The sequence below is a fragment of the Lagopus leucura genome, unplaced genomic scaffold (genome assembly GCF_019238085.1).
Source record: "Lagopus leucura isolate 7727_CA_CO unplaced genomic scaffold, USGS_WTPT01 Super-Scaffold_100044, whole genome shotgun sequence".
Classification (NCBI taxonomy): domain Eukaryota; kingdom Metazoa; phylum Chordata; class Aves; order Galliformes; family Phasianidae; genus Lagopus; species Lagopus leucura.
In genome coordinates this window covers 1,234,229-1,255,350 of record NW_024962291.1, presented here as the reverse complement: position 1 = coordinate 1,255,350, position 21,122 = coordinate 1,234,229, and the positions used below count along the sequence as shown (strand labels likewise).

Genomic DNA, 21,122 nt, shown 5'->3' with positions numbered 1-21,122 from the left:
AAAACACATACACAGTGAAAAGCATCTGTAATTTTAACTGGAAGAAACCAAAAGAAGGAAACAATCCTGGGATCAAGGCACATCGCATCTCTACAGTAGCTCCTCCTCATCATCATCGACAGCACACTACCGGTTCCGCTACCTTGCACTCAAGGAAACCTTTATCAACATCCAAAATCAAGATGACTGAGGCACTGCCACAAGCTTTTTCATGTTTCTATAGCTTCTTCTTCCCTAGGAGGGAATGTGCTCATTCAGATTCTCACCACTCCAGGAAGGGCAGTGGTTGCATTGTGCATGCAGCAGCTGACACAACAGACCCCATACCAGGTTCAGCTCTTGGACAAGATGCTGATAAAATAAAGGCACAAAACCCACAGAACAATGCTCTCAGAGGCTGCCATCTCACGGATATAAAATGCTTCCTAACAGAGTGTTTCAGAAAGACCCAATGGCAACATCTGTCACAGATGCTTGGTGTTTGGGGTCTAAGAATCATTTTACACAAGCTAAGAAGAGCTTGAAATGGGCTTGAAGTCAGAGCTAAAATAAGGATCGAGTGACAACTAGTGGAGATTTTTATAAGTGCATCTTTGCAGGCACCAAGATTCTATTCCACTGAAATAAAAAAGATGAAAACTAATTGCAAAGAAAAGCCTTCCAGAAAATATGAGTACACACATGATGATGTTGGGAATGAGTTCATTGGACTCTGAGCCTTCTTATCAACCTGTCAAAGTTCTTCAAATATATAGACTCACACAAGCCAAGTCACAAGCCAACGCCATAAGCCACTGAGCAAGGGAACAGGAACACACAGGTCCAATTAGTCTACCATCCACACATAGAATGGCCTGGTTTGGAAAGGTCTTCAAAGATCATCCAGTTTCAACCCCCTGCTACGTGCAGGGTCACCAACCAGCAGACCAGGCTGCCCAGAGCCACATCCAGCCTGGCCTTGAATGCCTCCAGGGATGGGGCATCCACAGCCTCCTTGGGCAACCTGTTCCAGTATGACACCACCCTGTGTGTGGAAAAACTTCCACCCTAGTGTCTAACCTAAATCTCCTGTCTTAGTTTAAAACCATTCCCCCTTGTGCCCTATCACTATCAAGTCATGTGAACAGTCATTCTCCCTCCTTATTATATGCTCCCTTCACTCCCAAATAATGAACTGGCACAAGGGGCAATGGAAAAAACCATAAACCAGGAGAAGGTATCATGACTGCCTCCTGGTGCACTCCTCCTTCCCTTGAAGTGTTCCAGCGAACTATCAGAGGCTTACAGTTACTCAGTCAGAAGTTGGGATTGAACCATCATGTTTAATAATCCACAAAACATTTATTCATTAATATTATTTATTTTTTTTAGGCCTATGCATACTTTCAGCCCCAATAACATACTGTAGTAATGAGTTCTACACTTCCATTCTACATTACAGAAAAATAGGCTTTAATTTACAAAAAAACCCACAACCTAATATTACTTCATCAGATGGCTCTAATACCCAATTTATGAGATGGTGAACAATCATTCCTTATTTTGTCTTCTCTTCCCTCTTTATGATTTCATTAGCTTTCTCTCATGACCTCTCATTTACTTCTTTTCCAGGCAGACGAGCCTAGTAATTCATGAATTCATGCACAGCACAATTTTTTTTTTTCATTTCACCTTCAATCACCTCTGAACACCGAGGTAATATTTCCAAATTCTGTAACACCATTACATTTCAGTAGCAACAGGTTATAGTACAATAATACCACTCTCACAAGAAACTGCAAGATGAGGTAGTTGTTAGAATTTATCTTGCTCAAACTTCCTGTCAGAAGTGCTGTGGTCCTGCTGTATGGCCACTGAGACACCTGGGGGTAATGCTGTTGTAGTTACTTCCAGGTTTGATTAAAGGGTAATGGGGCAGGGGGAAGAAAAGATGGAAGAAAGTGACAGACTCAGATCTGCTTTGACAATCTTGAATTAACATTACCCATTTGCTACTCACAGGAAGCTGTATCTTTAAGGAATTTAAATCACAGCTGAAAGGATACAGAGAAAGTTGTAGATCCGTCAACTTTTACTATTCCTATAAATCTCTTTTTCTTGAGGATAACTATCTTGAGAATAACTATCTTGTCCTTTAAGAAAGAAAACAGTTTCTGCTACTCCTGATTGCAGAAGAAAGCATAGGAATTCTAACCTGAAGTATTCTTAAAGGAGAAGACAGAAATAAAACTCAGCACTGTGAAATAACCCCATAATTTTAAGGAATCTCTTGCTTTTGCAGTTATGACTCATCATTTGTGGATTGGCTGCAACATTACAATGAGACTAGCAAATATGACTATTAATTTATTAATACTTAGTTTCAATTTTCATGGCAATAAGATACGAAATGCTGAACAAGAAAACAGTTTAATCTCTCTCCAGAACGCTTCACGTTTTCAAATCTCCTCTGTATTCAACTGACACACTGAATGCAGCCTGCTCAATACATAAAAGCAACAAATTAATGTGGGCTACAGATGAGATTCAGATTCTGCACAAGGTAAAACTTCTCTAAGAAATAATAAAGACTTATGTGCTGTTCCCCAAGATGCCCAGAAATATTTTCCAGATTTGAATCTAAGCAGTAAATAATGCAGCGTTGTCCTCTGAGGCACAAACACAGAAAATTGGTATACAGGCATACATGTGCAGCCCTTCCTGGAGCTAATTCCTCCAGAAACAGAGTCTCAGTGGGGATGATCAGGATCAGGCATTACTGCAGCTCTGCCTGTGATGTGGGGTAGTCAGATATCAACGTGAAGATGTGCAGGTACAGAGCAATCAAAGGCAGATTTTTGGAAGGCCAAACGACCATCCACACGTACTTCCCTTCCAACATCAGGACCTATGAAGTTGGTTTTGTTTGCTGTGGTCCTTCAGAGATCCAGCAAGCAGTCAGGGAGCCCATGTTAGTACATCAGTTAGCAGCTTTCAGTTGGAAACCTGGACTGCTAACCTGAAGTAAAGGGTTACGTGAGTGTTCAAAATAAGAGCAAAGACCTTGCAACAAGGCCACAAAGCATGTCACTGGATCTCGGTTCTGCATCCTTTGCTTTTGGTTCCTTACGCTTATTAGGCTGTAATCTCTTCCTGTTGACAACCAGCCTGAAGTGTCTGAAGTGGGAGTAAAGCTATGAACTAACCTGCCACGAACATGGCTCCTGTAACTTTCATTTGGGCTTCCAGGGAAAACTGAGCTGATGATCTTTGTCCAGACGCACAGTTGGCTGTGCCTCAGGGCACCTAACTCAGCCCAGCAGCGCAGGGACAGCTGCCTATCCAATACCACACAGGAGGAAAATAAGTTACTAAACATCAAGGAGTAATTCAGAAAGTAACATTCAAATAGCTTGGAGTAAAAACCAGGAGAATGGAGGAAAAAAAAACATGTAAAGATATTACAGAAATATTAACAGGACATAAGGTAAAGAGAAGAACAAAGAAGAAAACCATTATAGTAGGTAGGAGCCGACAAGAATGAAGCCTAAGAGGCAAAGCAAGTAAAAGATGAAGCGACATATCATGGTTGTGCCTTCATTAGTGACGGAGTTTGGATGTAGACAGGTTGCTCTGAAAGTAATGCCTCCTATTTATTTCCATGGAAACTACAACAGGTACAAAGAGTACAATACACTACTCAGTAGAGCAAGCTCTCAGCTACAAAACGCTATTGTTCAATATGGTCACTAGCATTTTTGTCAGTGATGAGCAAGAGCTGCTGCCATACTTGTCAGAATCTCCATAACTATCTGGAATATGGCTTATCTTTCACATTGCTTTTGCCACCAGTGAATCACACCACCCACCACCTCACTGAGCAAACATCCACTGTTTGGTCTCTCAACCTCTACTGTCATACCATCAACATCTACCTCTGACATAGTGGACCAACGTAAGAGGGGACATTACTTTTGGAGCAATCCGCCTAGATTGCTGGCAGCCACTGTCATCCATTTTTAAGCCTCAGCTAAGATGAGCACAGGAGTCTCCTGTACAAAGGGTCTGTAGAACAGCATATTTCACTTTTCTCAGTGGTGCTGGTCTTGTCTCAAAGACACAGTCAATGCTGCAGCACTTATTAGCATCAGGTTGCTAAAATAAAGTGATCATTGTACAGGTAAAAAAAAAAAGATGCTTGGGAATACATCTCACCAAGGAAGAGAACAACCCTTATCTCATCAAATGAAGTAAACAGAACAGCATAGATTCACTGAGAACGATAGGCAATTATAGGTAGAGTCAAAATGTATTGAAAAAAATCAATGGAAAGATTCACAGTTCCACACAGATTCTCAGTCAGTCCCTTAGTTTTGGTGCTCAACTATCAATAACAGAGCTGGATATATTATCTTGCTGCACTAAAAGCAAGTAATCCCCATGTTAGAATAGGACTATGGTCAGCTAAACAAAAAGCATTAGAAGCAGATTCTGGCTCTTCTGGGGGAATGCAATATACCATGTCCTGTAAACAAAGATTAGAAGCAATATTGTCTGAAGCCAGCCATGAGAAACACATGAGTCCAAAATTAGGGCGTTTATTCAATAATTCCACTTTAGAGGCTTTAAAGTATACAAACAACTGAGATATATAAAACAATGAGATAAAAATGAGTCTAAAGTTGTCTGCCACAGACAGAGAGGAGAGAAAAGGGATTTGAATTTACGGAGACCTTCATAACAACTAGCACCAAAACTACAGCTAGCATTATTTCACTTCTTGCTCAAGGACAGGCATCCCTCCTATGGGGCAAGAGATGAAGAGAAAACTAAATAAGCATGTGGTGACGAGTAGGGGAAGTACCAAAGGAGTTATTGAACATTAAACCACAGCACCACCTCAAAGTTCCTACATGTTTTGCTAAGTACCATACCAGACTTAGTGAGCACTAAGTGAGCACATGGTTATGGAGACATCATTTCTTCCCTGTAGGCATACTGTCCCTTAAGTCCTCGGGAAAGGAACAGATTCATACAACTATGAGGAAAGTGCATGGAGAGGACAGTCATGATGCCATTTCTTGTCAGTTCAAAGTTTCTTCCACAGACTAGTGTCTACTGACTGCTGAGGGCTGGGTTTTTGATGAGAACTGAGTAGAGCCAGCCATGCCTTCCTCTCCTCCCATGGCTAAAGAATGGGGAACATAGATGCCTACTATCACTGAAGGGAGAAGCTGCTGAGGGTAACTGCTTCCAAGGCAATATATGAAGTTTAATTTTTAGGCATTCCCTATGCTGCAGTTGCCTCATCATCTCCTTGCCTGCTGCTGATAATGGAGAGGGTAGTAATGGAAGGTTTCAAAGAGAACACAAGTTATCAGCTTTGTTGACCTTTAATTAGGACACCTCTTGGGTACAGAGGTAGCATGGGAGAAAACATGAAGGAGGCTTTGTGAAAAAGCATGACAAATTAGCACTCAAGATTGACAGAGCAAGTGACAGGAGTGATGTCTAAGCACTGCAGGGCTGTGAAAGGATATAAAAGTTCTGAGAATTACGGTAAGTGCTTTGCACTTGGGTGGTGAAAAAGGAAGCCCTGGTAGGTGGAAGAAAGGATGTTCAAAGCAATAAGCAAGAAATACAGTATTTGTAACCACATTCTTGAAACAGGGAAGAAGCAAGCAGCTCTGACAGACAATGAACTGTCTCAGGGGCCACACAAACTAGAATCAACTGCACAGCTAAAAATTTTGCAGATCGCTGTTGCAGAACCAAGCCTTGGAGTCTTAACTTTAGAAAACCTAGGAGGACTGCATTTTAAGTTATGCCTGAGCTTGCAGCCAGCCAACCACAACTGACCAAAATAGAACAGCTGTCTTTCAGGCAAACAGTGACAGCATGCATATTCTTTGCTGTTCCTCCTGGATGCAGAAAAGAAACCAACCTACCTTCATCTAGTTTAGGGTTTAGATCTCAAAGCTCATGATCTGGTCGCTACTTCCTCCCTAGCTGTTTCCAAAAACAAACCTTGGGCTGCATAGTGGGGCTTAAGAACTAACCAGTCCAGTGCAGCTCAAGAAGCAAAATGACAGTAAGAAAAGGAAAAACAACTTTCCTGTTATCTATTAGCAACTATAATGACTGCATTATCTCAGCAAATATTCATTCAGAGGCCAGCAGACAACAGGTTACACTGCTACCAAGTCTGTTCCAGAACTATGGCACAGAGCCCTCCAGTCTGCACACCACTCCCAGCACCAAGCTCAGAAGTCTTCCCGTTACAGGCCATAGGCTTGTTACGTTGATTCATGATAAACCAGCAGACAACTAAAATACTCAGAACAGAACATAAAGTTAATACAAAACAAGTTTTAGTCATTGGTGCTCGTTCCTTATTCCATGAATAAAAACTGAATGCAGTGCTTCATTTCATACTTCATGCAAAACCACTACAGAACCACTAGCTTCCAGAGTAGCACCAGAGCTTGCAACACAATACGGATATGAAAAACCATGTGTGTTATGGTCTCAGATGCATCACCAAATAACAGCAAATCAGCTGGTTATAGCATATTAGTTGAGTCACAGCGTCTGACAGGAGCTTTTCACATATCCTCTCAGCTTTCTACAACAGCAGATTTATGCAACTACCTACCTTAAAGCTAAGATGTTCATTACCACAGCTCTGCTTACATCACGCATGAAGCTGAAGTCATACAAAACATGCTTTATTCCAAGAGATTTTGCCTACAAACCCTGCACTGATGCCACATCAGGAACGATGTGGGCCACTGGAACTCACACAAACCTTGCCTGCTCAAAAGACCCAAGCTTCTCAAATGCCTTACTGAAAGAGCTAAGCATAAGTTATTAATTGCTTACTCATTATCAAAGTGATTGATGGCATGACATTTATTCCTATAATCACAAACTCCATACAAATTCACAGAAACCTCTCAAATATTCCAAATACCAAAATCTACCACAGGAAGAATGACTGAAAAAAGCAATGCAGATGGGGTTTGGGAGCAAGCAGGTTGACTGGAATCATCCTACTCTGTACCACAAAAAGTACAAATGCTAGAATGGACGTTTTGCTTCAAAACAAAAGTCATCTATCATACTGCATCACATGGCTCATGAGTTTAATTTACAATAATGGTGCTGGAACAAGATTATATTAGTCACTACGTAAAAAGCTAAGATAAACCAAGATAAAAATTAGTTGGAGAATCTGATTACAATAAGGTTTATGAATGGCAAGGTAATACCATCTTTCAAGCATTCAGAAAAAAGTAAGTTCAACTCTAGGCTCCATTTGCCTCCTTAGCAGCGATTTTGCCAGCAGTTTTTACAGCTGGCAAAACCAACTCCCAGTCTCCTCCACAAACATTTGGGGAATAGATATTTCAAGCTACTACAACTTAGCTGGAAAGGGTAAGGAAACCAAATCATTGAAACAGATTTCTTCCAGAATGCTTAATTGAGGTGGACATGAAAAAACTTGGATTTAGAAACAAGCTTGAACAAATTTCCCAGAATTGCCCAAATCTGATCTTCGGAAGCACTAGAAAAGAGATGTTGTTATATTGGTTCTTTAGCCAGTCTTGAACCTTTCAAGAATAATCTGTTCTCCCTTTTCTTTGCAAGTTATATAACGATGAAAAAGGTACAAGTCAAAATATTTGTTTTCTCTTATAAGTTACCATTAAGATTATAATGCGTTCTGACACCAGGACAGAGAGCTCATTTTCAAATTTGAAATCACCACTGAACTAAGATCTGAGCTGCACTGAGAACAAATGTGTTCCACAAATACAAATCTTTACACAGCCATTTGAAGTGTCCAATGCAATCATGAAATCCTGAGGTTAGCTTTCTCTAGATGGGCTTTTGCATTTACATTAATCTGTAAGACCTACCATACGCTACGGAAAACCACAGAGTATTGATTTGACCGCATTTTACTTTGAGCTACAGACTTTGATTTTTGCTATGTGTTTGTTCAGAAACCTTTGAATAGCAGTCCCATCTTCTGACACAGAGCAATAATTACCCTGTGATGAAACAGAGCCAATTGAGTGCATGTCCCCATTGTTTTAAAAACAAATACTCACAATAAATTCTAGGCATCTTTACACGGGCAGTCTGGGAGGTGAAAAGAAGAAGTAGAACTTCATTGATTTTGCGAAAGGAGAACTGAAGTAGAAAGTTTTGATATACAAAGCCATGTAGGCAATTAATCCTCTTGAGATCAGCGGTAGTTACAGATCTAAGTGATTTTTGCAGACTCAGCTACAATAGATAACATCCAGCCACATGAACTACATTTATGTTTCCCAGAGTACCCGGAGATCAGCCTCAAGCCTCTGCCCCCACACTCAGACTCCAGCTTCAATATCACGCAGGCCAGATTGCTCTGAAGGTTGGGAAACCACCAACACAGGAGGACTGGTTCAGATTCCACTGTGGCTCTGTGGCACTGACAAATGAACCAATCCCCGGCGCCTAAATGACACATGCAGAGTAGCCAGTACCCGCAGCAGAGCTCCTGAAGCCTAGCTTGACAGCTTATACTTCTGGTGCATACGCTGGAAAGCTGCAGGGCCCTGTGTACTTGTTAAGCCAGCCACAGAATTAGCTACCTTCCTTATTTTGTTGAGTGATACAGAACAGTTCTAAGTCAGAATTAGGTATGCAAGCGGAATACTATAGGAAAAAAAGTCTCAGTACATACAAACTAAGGTGTAACAGCTCCCATGGCATTGTAAATAGCACTTCACAAAGTGAGCTTCAGGACATAGGTTTAGTTCTCCAAGTGACACATCCAAAAGAGATAAAGATGTGCATGCAAATACTTGAAGGAACATCAGCGTTCCACCCGTCCTTTATCCTTTTTAGTATCAAGTTCTTCTGATGTTGCAGATCACATCTAAGACAATAATTAAAATAAGTGGAAGAGATATTTGTGTGTTTCTCCAGAAATTCTAATGACCTTTCTAACGAGAACAATTATTGCTCGTATAGTCTCCAGAGCTCACATTTGGGATTTGCTATCTCTAATAGGGAACAGAACTTTCTGTGCTTAATATCTTACCACTTTCAAATCTGTAATGTTAAAAGTTACACTGCTAGTGAAATGCAAACAAATTCTGCCTGCTGCACAGTCCAGCCACTGCACACACTGCTCTGTGCATTTATTTTTTTTTTTTCTCCTGACAGCATCACAGGCTATTTGGCTTCTCCTAAGGACCATTAAACTGTTGACCTCTCCCTCCAGCTGACCTAGTGTAGCGGTGCCAGCAGTAACAGTGTGCCAGCCAGCTGGCCATGGCATCACAACACTTCATTAAAACCCCTGGAGAGCTGCAGACATGGGGCAGGGTTAGACAACAATAACAACAAGAAACTGACTTTGAAGACAAGAAGTCATGAGTTACTCTGGAAAAAATGGGTTGTCACTAAATGAAAAAACAGCACAGAAAATGAGTGATTTCGTATGTCAGCATTTAACTCTGCTATTGCCAAAGCGGTGCTCCCCCTCCCACCCAGCAAAGCATAGTACAAAGAAACTCCATGCTTGTTAAGGCTGCCTTAGTGACAGGCTTATATCTTGTCCACTCCAACCTTACAGCTCTGAAACCTCCCCAAAATCTTCGCACCTGTGTGCCTCAGTCTATGCTGCAGAAAAGGTCTCAGCACATCATTCAGCCCTGTTTTGTCTGAATGACCAAAGCACTGCTTCGACTGCAGGTGCTGGTCCACTATGAAGCAGATTTAGAGGCAGACAGCCAAACAACAGGTAGCAGTAATTTCAGGAAAGTACCAGCCTAGCCAGTATCAGTACAGACCAGGCATTTAAAGTTTAAAGACTATGTGGCCACATCTTTCTTTGATCTTATTCAACACAGCTCTAAAGAACAAATACTGCCTTGCTTAACCTGAACTGAGGCTTCATCCTCAATTCTCCAGCAGCTGTAAAAAGAGCTGCTTGATTCAACTCTCCCATAGCCAAAATTTGTCATTTCCAGCTAAAGGGAAGGACAGTGTATTTGTTCTGTGTCAAAGTCCCTGGGACTCAGAAGACAAGATAAAAAAGAGGAAAAAGAAAATTTCCTTTTTTTTTTTTTTTTTTTTTTTTAAAAAGGGAAAAAAAACAAGTTTATACAACTGGTATGGACCAGATGAGACAAGATGGGTTCTTGAGAGGCTAGGTCCCCTGGTATAAAGCACAGACTGAATGTTATCAAGAAGGTACATGCCAGTCATTAGGATGCTAATTGGCCCTGACAGTGCTCTGGTGACTCAAATGAACATCCTAGCTGTCACTACCTGGAAGCAACGCTGCAGGGAATGGCTCTAAGGAGTTCAAAGGAAAGAAGTTAAGTGAGAGGAGGAGAGAGAAGGGGGATGGCGGCTCTCTACAGCTGCCTGAATCACATATTTAAACATAGGGAAAAATACTTCTGTCTTTCCACACCATGCTACTAAAAATTCCACTAAAAAAAAAATCACTTTGGGTAATTTACATTTAAATAGAATTTGCTCATGAAGTATATTATTTTGCTGGTCTTGTTTACAATTACTTTCCCTCCCTCTTCCCAGGACTCCTCGACCTGTTTCCAGCATCGTGTTCTCTCTCTCCCAACCTATCCAATTAAAACATCTCCAAAAATATTGAACTTGCTAAATTTTGCCACCACCAACTCTCTCCTACTGCTCTCTACCAATACTTCATCCTGAAAAATTCCAGTGTTGAATGTTTTTCTTCGTTTGCTCTGTGGACAGATTTGTCATTTATGTTTCCAGCATTTTCAAAGCAGGGTATCAAAACTCTGAGTGCTCAAATAGTCACGAAGGGCAGATGTTTCCAGTTTTGGTTGGACTGCATCCGTGTGAGGCTGGGAGAATGCCAATGGGGAGATGCAGAACAAAGGCTTGGATTATCTATAAATTAAAGAGAAGATCATCAAAATAGGGACTGCTCTAAAGAAAACATGTGGTTTGATATTTGCAATGCAGGTGAGTCCTTCTTCCTTCCTTACATACCATGTACATTTCCAGTCTTCTAAAACAAACATACAACAAGACTGTGCCAAGATTACACACCCAAGGTGACCAGGGGAAGGAAAAAGTAAAAACAAAGGTATCAGGAAAACTATATTCAGCTATTGGAACTCCAGCATCTCCTCAAAATATCTCCAAAACTGAGCAGAAAGAGAGGAAAACAAAACTGGCACTGAAAGCATGAAGTTTCTTCTTGACAGAGCTTGCAAAGCAAGCATACAGGAATGCTGTGGGGAAAAGAAGAGGCACAGAAGCAACAAAGCATCTAGGATTGCCACTGAACTAGCACCAGGGGGGAGAACTGGATGGACCACAGTTCATTGCTTTTTCTGTTCAACTAAACCATCTCCAGCTAACCTCAGCACAGCCTCTCAAACTGTAGAAGAAACCACCTGAACACGACAGAAGGATCCTGCAGAGCCAGAACGTGCGCCTCTGTGCTGCACACTAAACCTCACCTATAAAACAAACGTGACTCAAGAGTATGTGCCCCCTATTGCCGCTTCCATCAAGCCTCTACAACCAGCCTTGCTTTTCTTAGTAAATGGGCTTTGTTGCTTCCTAAAATGGATGCATTAGTCATGAATAAAATTGAAAAAATTACTAGGGAGGGAAGCAAAACTCAATGTACCACAGTCAATAAAAGAGAGAGGACAAGAGAAATATTAGCTGAAGGGTTCCAAGAAGGTTAGTATTACGAAGCAACGAAATACTGGCTTTGACACAGGAAAAAATCCCCCTGAATACAAATATGTTCCATACAGTGACAAAGAAGTTACGCTTACCTCAAAGGACAATAATATACTGTAGCACCTGAGGAAAGGGAGGAAGGCAGAACAGGGAGACAAAGCATGAGTACAAAGAGAATAAGGCTACTGAAAAGTGTTTCATGTAGATTCTTCTCCATCACAAAAGGAGATTTATACCTTTCCTTGGAAATTCAGCGTTTAGGAAAGTAGACTCAAAAGTACAACTCCAGCATAATATACCTCTTTCCCAGTCCCCAGGGAGCTATGATACTGATTTACTGGTCAAAGAAATAAATGTGCCTTGGAGTTCTATACGAGGCACTTTTTTCTTTCTGAAGTTAATCCAGCTCTAAGATAGATAAGCAAAAGGCCAACGCTAGTGGAAAAATACCACAGAAAGTATTTGTGTAGATAAATGAGCTTTCTAAAGGCAATGCTCCTGTCACAATGGAAAAATTTTCAGTCACTTAAATAGAGAGATGGAGAATTAAAACAGAAGAAATTACAGCACACAACCTGCTTCCTGAGTACAAGGATGCGTCTGCTGGTTAGGGACAATGCTTTACTGAATACACTTAATAAGTTAAATTTAAAAGTATATGCATTTCATAAGGGATCCATTCAAGCCAATGTTGACATGAACTTCTGTCTAGTTGCCTAGACCATCACTAGAGCTGACAGAGAAATAAGCATTTCCAGGATAGAATGCATCTCATTCTAAAGCAGTTGTCTAAAAAGGGGTAAGATGAACTGCATCCCAAAACATCTATTTCTCTTTACTGACTGGAGGATGAGCCCATATAACTCAGTCAAATGTGGACAGCAAGTCTCTAGGTATTTAAAGCTAGTAGTGGATTCATTGCACTGAGTGTCAAACTGATTGCAGCACCTAACTTGAGATTCAAGTACAGACACGGGTTTGCAAAAATGAATCCACTTTCTGTGCTGACTGGAAATTTTACTCCAGAGAATGCAAGGTCCTGAGTTTCTCTATGATCTATGTTATCAATTAAAATGAATCAAGATGTAGTCTTTATAGCTGCAGAGATAGCCTTTCAAATACACACAAAATGCAAATGAGATCTACGCTATATTCCTGAGTCTGCAGATTAATACAAGCAGCACTTCAGTGATGCTCAAAAGCATGAAAAGAGCCATCAGAGGAAAGTTCTCAAGACAAGAGTTTTGCTTCTTCAAAATTCTCCCTTATTTTCATGTCAGCAGGACTGTCCCTCAGCTCTTAATCCTTGGCTCAAATGCCAAAGGTGCAAAGGGGAAGATAAGACACAGCTTCTGTTAAAATAACTTTTTTTTTTTTTTTTAAATAGGTGAACAAGGCAAGGGAGTCCTAAAATACAACTTAACAATGTAGACTGAAAGTGTCCAAATCTGCACCTCAGCAGAAAAACTCATACAGCTCTCACTGACCAGGGCCCCAGCTGAAGGGCCTTGGATGCCCCTTTACCACTCTCTTCTCAGGCTACACAGCACTTTTGGTTAGAAGCAGGTAGCAAAAGCAACCTGCGCAGCCCACAGCCCCTCTGCTCACTTGCAAGGGGTTTTCTGGAAGAAGCACGGCCAGGACTGGTTACCACATCCTCCTCATGCTACTCAGGACAAGAAGCCTCCTGTGTGCATGCTAGCATCTTCAAAGCATTAAATACCTCCTTTACATAGAGTAACACACCAACAGTACTGCGTATAAAGATAGCAGAGCTCTCACCAGCCTATAGCATAAGCTTTGGGTTCCCTTCCTCTCAAAGGGCTGGGCACAGCTAGCACGACATCTCTACAGAGGCAGGAATATTTGTTGATGCTGCAGTCATTTATTCCTCTTTGGGCTGAAATTAGGGACCTTCTTCGTGTTCTGGAATTGTATGGCGCTTACATATCGTGAGCTGCTTGCTATTTAAAGCTCGTGAATGTTTCTGTGGTGCAAACAAATCAGTCTTATTCAGACTAAATTGTAAACAGAAGGCTGTTTCCTTGCACATATTCAAAATTAAATATAGAGGGGGTTATGCTAATCTCTCAACTCAAACTAATCCAGACACTGACCACCAATCTTTGTCAAGGACAAATAGCTATAGGGACATTGCATCATAACCCAGAAGCAGTTAATTATTAAAACTGAGAGATTACTCCTACCAATGCAAGTCAAGACTCCAGAAACACGTGGAGTACGTGACAAACGGACCAATCTAAACTTCAATTGCAAATGCCTATTTCTTTCCCTGCATTTTTCCAAGCTTCCACAGAGTATTAAAAAAAAAAATAAGCTGGCACAGACATCAACTTTCTCCCTCTGAATTCATATAAATTATGAAATTGCACTTCTAAAGGACTATAGCAAGAGACTAGAAAAGAACTGCACAACGAACTTCAACGTTACATTTGATATAGCAGAAAAATACATTTAAAAGCAGCAGCGCATTTTTTTCTGTCCCTAAAAGCATGAAGAAAGGAGCTGGAAGGGACTATAATTGTACATGTGAAAAATTATTCGAGGACAATAGGATGTACGACAAGTTATTTTAATGGCTGAGTTTGTGACAAAGGATGCCCAGAGCACAGGGATGGCTGCCATTTAAGAGAAGATGAATACATTTAAAGATGGGGTGCTTTCTTAGCATACATATCAGACAAATTGTATGTGTAGGCTAGTAAAGCAATCTATCAGGACAAGCACACAGGCATTTTCTAGAGGCAAAAGCTTGTAATTGTCTAAGAATTTAATTATTATAAATAAAATTATGATCACGGAAGTTAAATGCTTGGAAGTATTTTGCCAAAGTCATTTAGATGTGGACCAAAACTCTGAAAGAATAAGGAGAAATAAGCAATTCATTTTCTCATGCTGGGATTTTCATTAAAACCCTGAAGGTAGCTTATATCCATTAAAAAAATATAATAAAAAGACATAGGGTATCTACTTAATTTTAGGACAAATTAATGACTAGCAACCTAAGAAACTCTCAACTGTAAGAACTTTAAACTCAGCTATATATAGCATCATAGAATTGTTTGAGTTGCAAGGAATCTTTAAAAGCCATCTAGCTCAACTCGCCTGCAACGAACAAGGAAACCTACACTAGGTCAGGTGCTCAGAACCCCATCCAGCCGGACCTTGAACATCTCCAGGGTCGGTCGAATACAGCTGGCTTTCTGGCCTGCAAGGGCACACTGCTGGCTCACATTCAGCTTGCCAACCACAAGTACCACCAGGTTCTTTTCAGCAGGGCTGTGCTCCATCTGTACATCCCCAGCTTGTATTAAATATCAGGGGTTGCAGGTTCTCCTGGACCCGCTGCTCAAGTCTGTTTAGGTGTCTCTGAATGGCATCCTGTCCCCCAGCTTGGTGTTATCTGCAACTTGCTGAGGGTGCACTTGATCTCACCATTGATGTCGTTGATGAAGATGTTAAAGAGCTCTGGTCCCAGTCCTGACCTCGAGGGACACCACTTGTCACACATCTCCATTCAGACATTGAGCCATTTGCCACCATTCTCTGGGTACGATCACACAACCAGCTTCAGGTAGGTTTCAGGGGCAAACAGCTGATCTGCACTGGTCACTTGACTACCATCACTATAACTCCAACAGATAAGCAGTCAGAGAACATGTCACCACAAGCATTTGGGAAAGCACAGTCTCTCAGCTGGTCCAGGAATAGTGTCACTGCCCCTAGTTTAAAGGCAGATACAGGAAGCAACTGTGCAATTCACTCTCAGACAGGCAAAGAGCCCGCAGCGCAGCCAGGTAACAAACCCTGACTTTGTACATGGCAGATTGTGCCTTGCTCACAACCATATCCTGCTGTTCTTCCATGCCAGATGAAGGGGAATGGCACTACACGGAACAGTGGGAGAAATCCCTCAAATCTTCATGATATACAAACCCTGAAGGAATGCGCATTATAGAAAGATTTAGTTTGCTGGCATGAAATCAAACGCATAAGCCAAAGATTATTCACAAAGATCAAGACAACCTTCAAAGAAGTCAGAAATCCAGGGGGAGGTGAAGTATTTCCAAGTAGTTTCACTTTCCTCACACAAGCCAAGGAAGCTCACAGAGGTCATAAATAATGGACTTTATTTTCATTCTTTGCATACATTCTTGCTGGTGCAGTGCCTGGTGTCATCCAGAGATGGAAGATAATAGTGAGCCATTTTTGGATACTGGAAGATAGCTTAAAAGGGACCTGCTCTTGAAATGCTCAGATTCTGATATTTAAAACCATTTAATTTACTGATTGCTTTACACAGTCTACAAGTAAAAGGGCACTTTCAAGAAAATTGGATTTCTGAACAATAAAAGACTCAAGTAAACTAACAAAGAAAGGCATTTCAAGATGCACTGGCAAGATGTAGCCTATTCAAATTAAGGTACCCACTTAAACATCAAAGTAACCATTGACAGAACTCCCCTAAAGTGGAAGGAGTCCCATTACGGATGTCTTCAAAGCAAGACCAGAAGATCCCTCTCAAACACTGTGATCTAGCTTAAATCACAGTTGACATTTAGATGCTGAAACTAGCGGTATTGAAAGCAGACCTTTCCCACACACTCATTGTGAACAGTACTTGTCACACTATAATTCAGAGATGATTAACTGAAATGAGAATGTGTACAGAAGTGCTGCTAAGAATAAGAGGCCTATCTCATGAGAGCTTGGCTTGTTTAAATTGGTAGAACACAGCCTGATAAGAGACAGGATTGGTGCAAATAAACTGGGGGAGAAGAAGCAAGAAACAAAGAGCTGCTTAACCCATAGGGTGATCCTGGTGCAGACGTGAGATAAGATAACCATGAACAGTTCTGTGCTAGAGATCAGAAAAAATCGAAGTATGGAGCAGTCGTTCTCTGCAGCAGCCTCCCAGTGGGAGAAGCGGAACACAAGAAGAAAGCAGGTAAGAGAATCTGAAAGTCTGATGAAAGGACTCCTGCCTCATGTTCACCTTCAGCAGCGGGGAGTCTTCCTTGGGACTGACGATTGGAAAGTCAGGTTGTCTTTTCCAGCTCTGAGCTCATGTATAGGGTCCAGTAACAGCAGCAAGAGAAAAACTAGGAACCCTCTGATGTGGGGGAGAGGGGATAGACATGAAAGGATTTATGTTATTTCTACAGAAGATTTGGAGGCTGCATTTTTTAATAGACACAACCTCTGTTCTTCACCAGTACTCCAGCAGAGCTGGAGGCATCCATCCCTGGAGGCATTCAAGGCCAGGCTGGATGTGGCTCTGGGCAGCCTGGTCTGGTGGTTGGCGATCCTGCACATAGCAGGGTGTCGAAACTGGATGATCATTGTGGTCCTTTTCAACCCAGGCCATTCTATGATTCAGGGCAGAACACACAACAGGGTCAATACATGCCAAGAAGAAATTATTTAGGACGCAGTGCCGAGTAGCCTATACACTCACATAACATGAGCAGCTTTCCATTCTTACTTCACAGATATTCTGTAGCAACAATCATTCAGCTCTCATTAATAGAGGGACGAGAAGCCTTCAACAACTACTGAAGAATCAGCATCAAAGCCCAGGAGACTCAAGGTAATCAAACAGCAGTGCTCTGCACTGACCAGATAGCACTGGCTGCAAGGTTGTCAGTCAGTCTCAAAGGATTTGCACTTCTTTTTACAGATCAGATCTACAGGCCTCAGATTCAGCAACCCCTCACGTTCTACAGGAAAATAAGTAATCACATTAAAAGTTAATGCTAAAGTCATATACTGGTAAGAAAGGTGCTAGTGCCTCTAAATCAGAAACTACTTGCAACGAAACTATCAAAATACACATACTAAGACATGGGAGAGCTCAAATCCCCTCTCCATTGCATCACTGTTAAAATGACTAGTTCTGGCCCTCACCTCCTACACTTAGTCTTGTTCCTCACCAAATACGCACTGGGATCTGATGGAGAAGATCTACCATTATTGCTTTAGCAACATCTAAATGCCCTGTATCTTGCGACACTAGGAGCCATGAGAGAGTGAACTACCACCAAGCCACACCTTGGACACAGCAAACTAAGCCTTATCAGAGGTAACCAGAAAAAAAAAAAAAAACATGCATGGAGGAAGAAAACTCAGCAGAAATCATAAGCATTCCATAACTGCCTCGCTGTCCCAGAGGCCCTCACTCTCCCCTTCTGCACACAAAGCTTCCCTCTCTGGAAAACATGAAGTGACTTTTGTGTACTCAGAACTGTAATGCAAAAATGAAATTGTGTGCTGATGAACTCGAAACTGATTTAATGAAGCAATTCCACCCTTCCTTCCTCCCAACTCCACCTTCTCCTCTGAGTAAGACATTTGTTTGTGTTAATAAGGAGGAGAAAAAAAGGAAAGCTAAAAATAGTTCTTTCTGCTCTAAAGTTAAAGCTATGAATAAACAGGCTGAAACAGGAATGCAACTAATCTACCCTCCAAGTCCCTACACTGCTTTCTTGTTCAGTTCTTCCAGACACGTTCATAAGGATCAAATACAGAGTTATTTCTACAGAACAGCCCACTTCCCTCCATTTTCTAAGGTAGCTGGCTATGGAATGAAGAGGAACAGCTTATGAGACTGGACGAATCACAGACATAATGAAAGATTTTTTAACTACCTGCATATTTTAGGATGCAAGGACACTGCCAGGAGTCCGAATTGAATAAAAAATTAAGAAAAAGTAAATGAAGAAAAAATTCCTGACTCTTCCTTTATTGTGAAACAGAAATTACATTATCTCCTCAAATCCACCTTCCCATTAAAAAGCACTCACACTGTTATCCCTGCCTTAGACCCAAGTCACATCTCTCCCCTACAGTAATAAATGTCAACACTGGAAGAGCACGTGATCAGCCATCCTCTTCACCCTGGGCTGGGAGCCAAAGCACGGCTGGTGTATATCTCTGCAGCACAGAGCCAAACATATTTCTTTATTCTGTTCCGTACATCACATCATCAAGCAAGCAGATCAAGCCCCAAGGAGCATCCTTGCAACCTCAACATGTAAGCTCTAACTTGATTTTACACCCTATTCCTTTTCACACCAGTGAGGTTCAGGTAATGCCATAAGAGCCCTTTCTGCCGTCCCAGCAATGCAGACTGAAGCCGCTTGGCAGAGTTGCCTTTCATTTCCGTATTCCCAGTTTCCTGTAGCACGAAGCATCACAGCATGCTGCCATAGATACTGCTATGGCATCCGATATAAGTTGCATTGAAAAAAACTAAAATTAGAAAAAAAAAAACTCACCAAGAAACCAAACATCTCTGGAAGGAGAAAGGAAATGGCCGACTTTCATCTCAGAGTTCAGAGGGAATGCTTTATAGCTGTCAATCCTATCAAGATCCTACTCATCGACACACCAGGGATAGCATCTATTTTGAGGTAGGCTGTGCAGCTATCAAACAATCAGTCTCAGAAAAGAGTGGTGACATTTGGAAAGCAAAGGTGAAAGTCTTTCCCACAAACCCAATGTGAAGCCAACGCATGACAGCCAGACCAGCTGAGTTAAGCTGACATGAGGACACAAGTATCCCAATACAGCCACATAAACATGACCCTGTGAGCTGTTTGCCTCCTTTAGTGTCCCAGGTGAAGTGAATATTCTCACAGGCGGAGGCGAGATACACCTGGCACTCAGAGGAGGACAGTGGATGTCAGGATGCCATATTGACACCTCAACAGCACCAGCATGGTATGCAACCTTTCCTTCACTTCCCATCCATACACAGTCCTCATCCTTCATTATGAAAAGGAAAAAAAAGGGAACAATCATATGTAGCCTCAGCAACAAGATTATGCTTCTTTTAGCAAAGGCAAAGTTCATTTGCAGATTTACTAGACAACCTCAAAGGAGAATACAGAAATTGAACTTCCCACAGCCTATCAATTTCCTGCAATTAAAGCACTTCTGCATTGTGTTAAATCAGAAATAAAAAGGAGCCAAGCTAATCACCTGATACAGTATCAGAGTTCCATATCACACCAGCAGTAACTCCACTGCTCTTCCTCACAGAATAAGTACAGCAACATGAAGAGCTGATTTTTTTTATCACAATGATCAGGAAAAATAGCTTTAATCAAGGTGCACCATGGCCTTGATCAATATTCTCAATACATTAAATATGCATCTTAGAGGACATTTGCAGCACTAGAAGCAGTCTTCCAGTTGAGCAGCTGCATTTCCTTTGACTCTGCTTAATTTCCAACTACTTTTGATTAAAAAAAATTATTTTCACTCAATATTCAATTTCTGATAATTATTCTTCACTATATACACTACAAACTGGCTCCATCCTTTCAAAGCAACAAAAGCTCACTACACAATGCATTTTTTTCAGTTTCTATATCTTATGTAGTTTATGCACCAGCAGTATTTACAGAGGCTAGCAATACACATTGTATTCAATTCTCTTTCCTATATCCTTTTCAAGATTGTGGGGCCTTTCCTTTCAAAACGTTGTTTCCTCCTGCTGTTGTCATTATTTCTCAGGAAAACCAGTTTTCTGAGCACCCAACATATGCCACCTCAATACTCAGTAGTATTTAATTGCACAAGTATCCTATGCTCCCTCAAGCACTTACCTTTTTTTGTTGTTGTTTTTCGTTGAGTCCTCATGTTTTCCTTAGAACAAACTTTTGCACAGGCCTAGATTTACTCCTGCCCTTCTCTGTGTGCAGACAGATTCCCCATATAAGGTACAAAACCAGAGATAGCTTTGCAAACAATTGTTCTGTCATTTTAAGCAGTACAAAATATCAAAAGAAATCACCTGAGTCTGCTCTACTGAGTTACTGACAGAAGGGAATTATTGACAAAAGCATCACAGACAAGTTATGCGGACATTCAGAGATCATTGGTAGGACTAGAGAAGCATTTTCTTTACAGTGTTTTGTTTAGGTAGAAGTCAAAAATTTTTACTCCACTATTTTTAATATTTGGTATCCAAATAGCACTGAATTAGCCAGCTCTCTTACAGCCCTGGAAAAAAAAAAAAAAACCAGCCTCTCATTTCAAGAGTACACCTAACAACAAATTCAGAAAGACCACAGCACTCAGACACCCTCTCCTTTCTCCTGTCTCTGCCTATGACTACCAGCTAACAACACTATGATGTGTTTGCTTCTGGCACTTGGAACTAGCAAGGAACTTGGCTAAGCAACAATTTCTCTCATTTAAAGAAGTTTTTCCTTCAGAAGCTGTTTGCAGGAACAGAATACTGTATCCAATTCTCATCTTGGTCAGCAGATGAATAACCAGAATAATCAAAGTATATGGTCATCTGTCAACAGCATACCCCAAGCCATGCTACAAGGTGTGCAGGTAGCCACAGAAGT

The 21,122-nt window shown here is 41.2% G+C and overlaps 1 protein-coding gene across 5 annotated transcripts in view; it reads right to left on the bottom strand.

The window, feature by feature from the left end:
- TSPAN4 (tetraspanin 4) overlaps positions 1-21,122 on the bottom strand; it is a 397,360-nt gene that overhangs the window by 314,795 nt on the left and 61,443 nt on the right. The window lies entirely within an intron of this gene.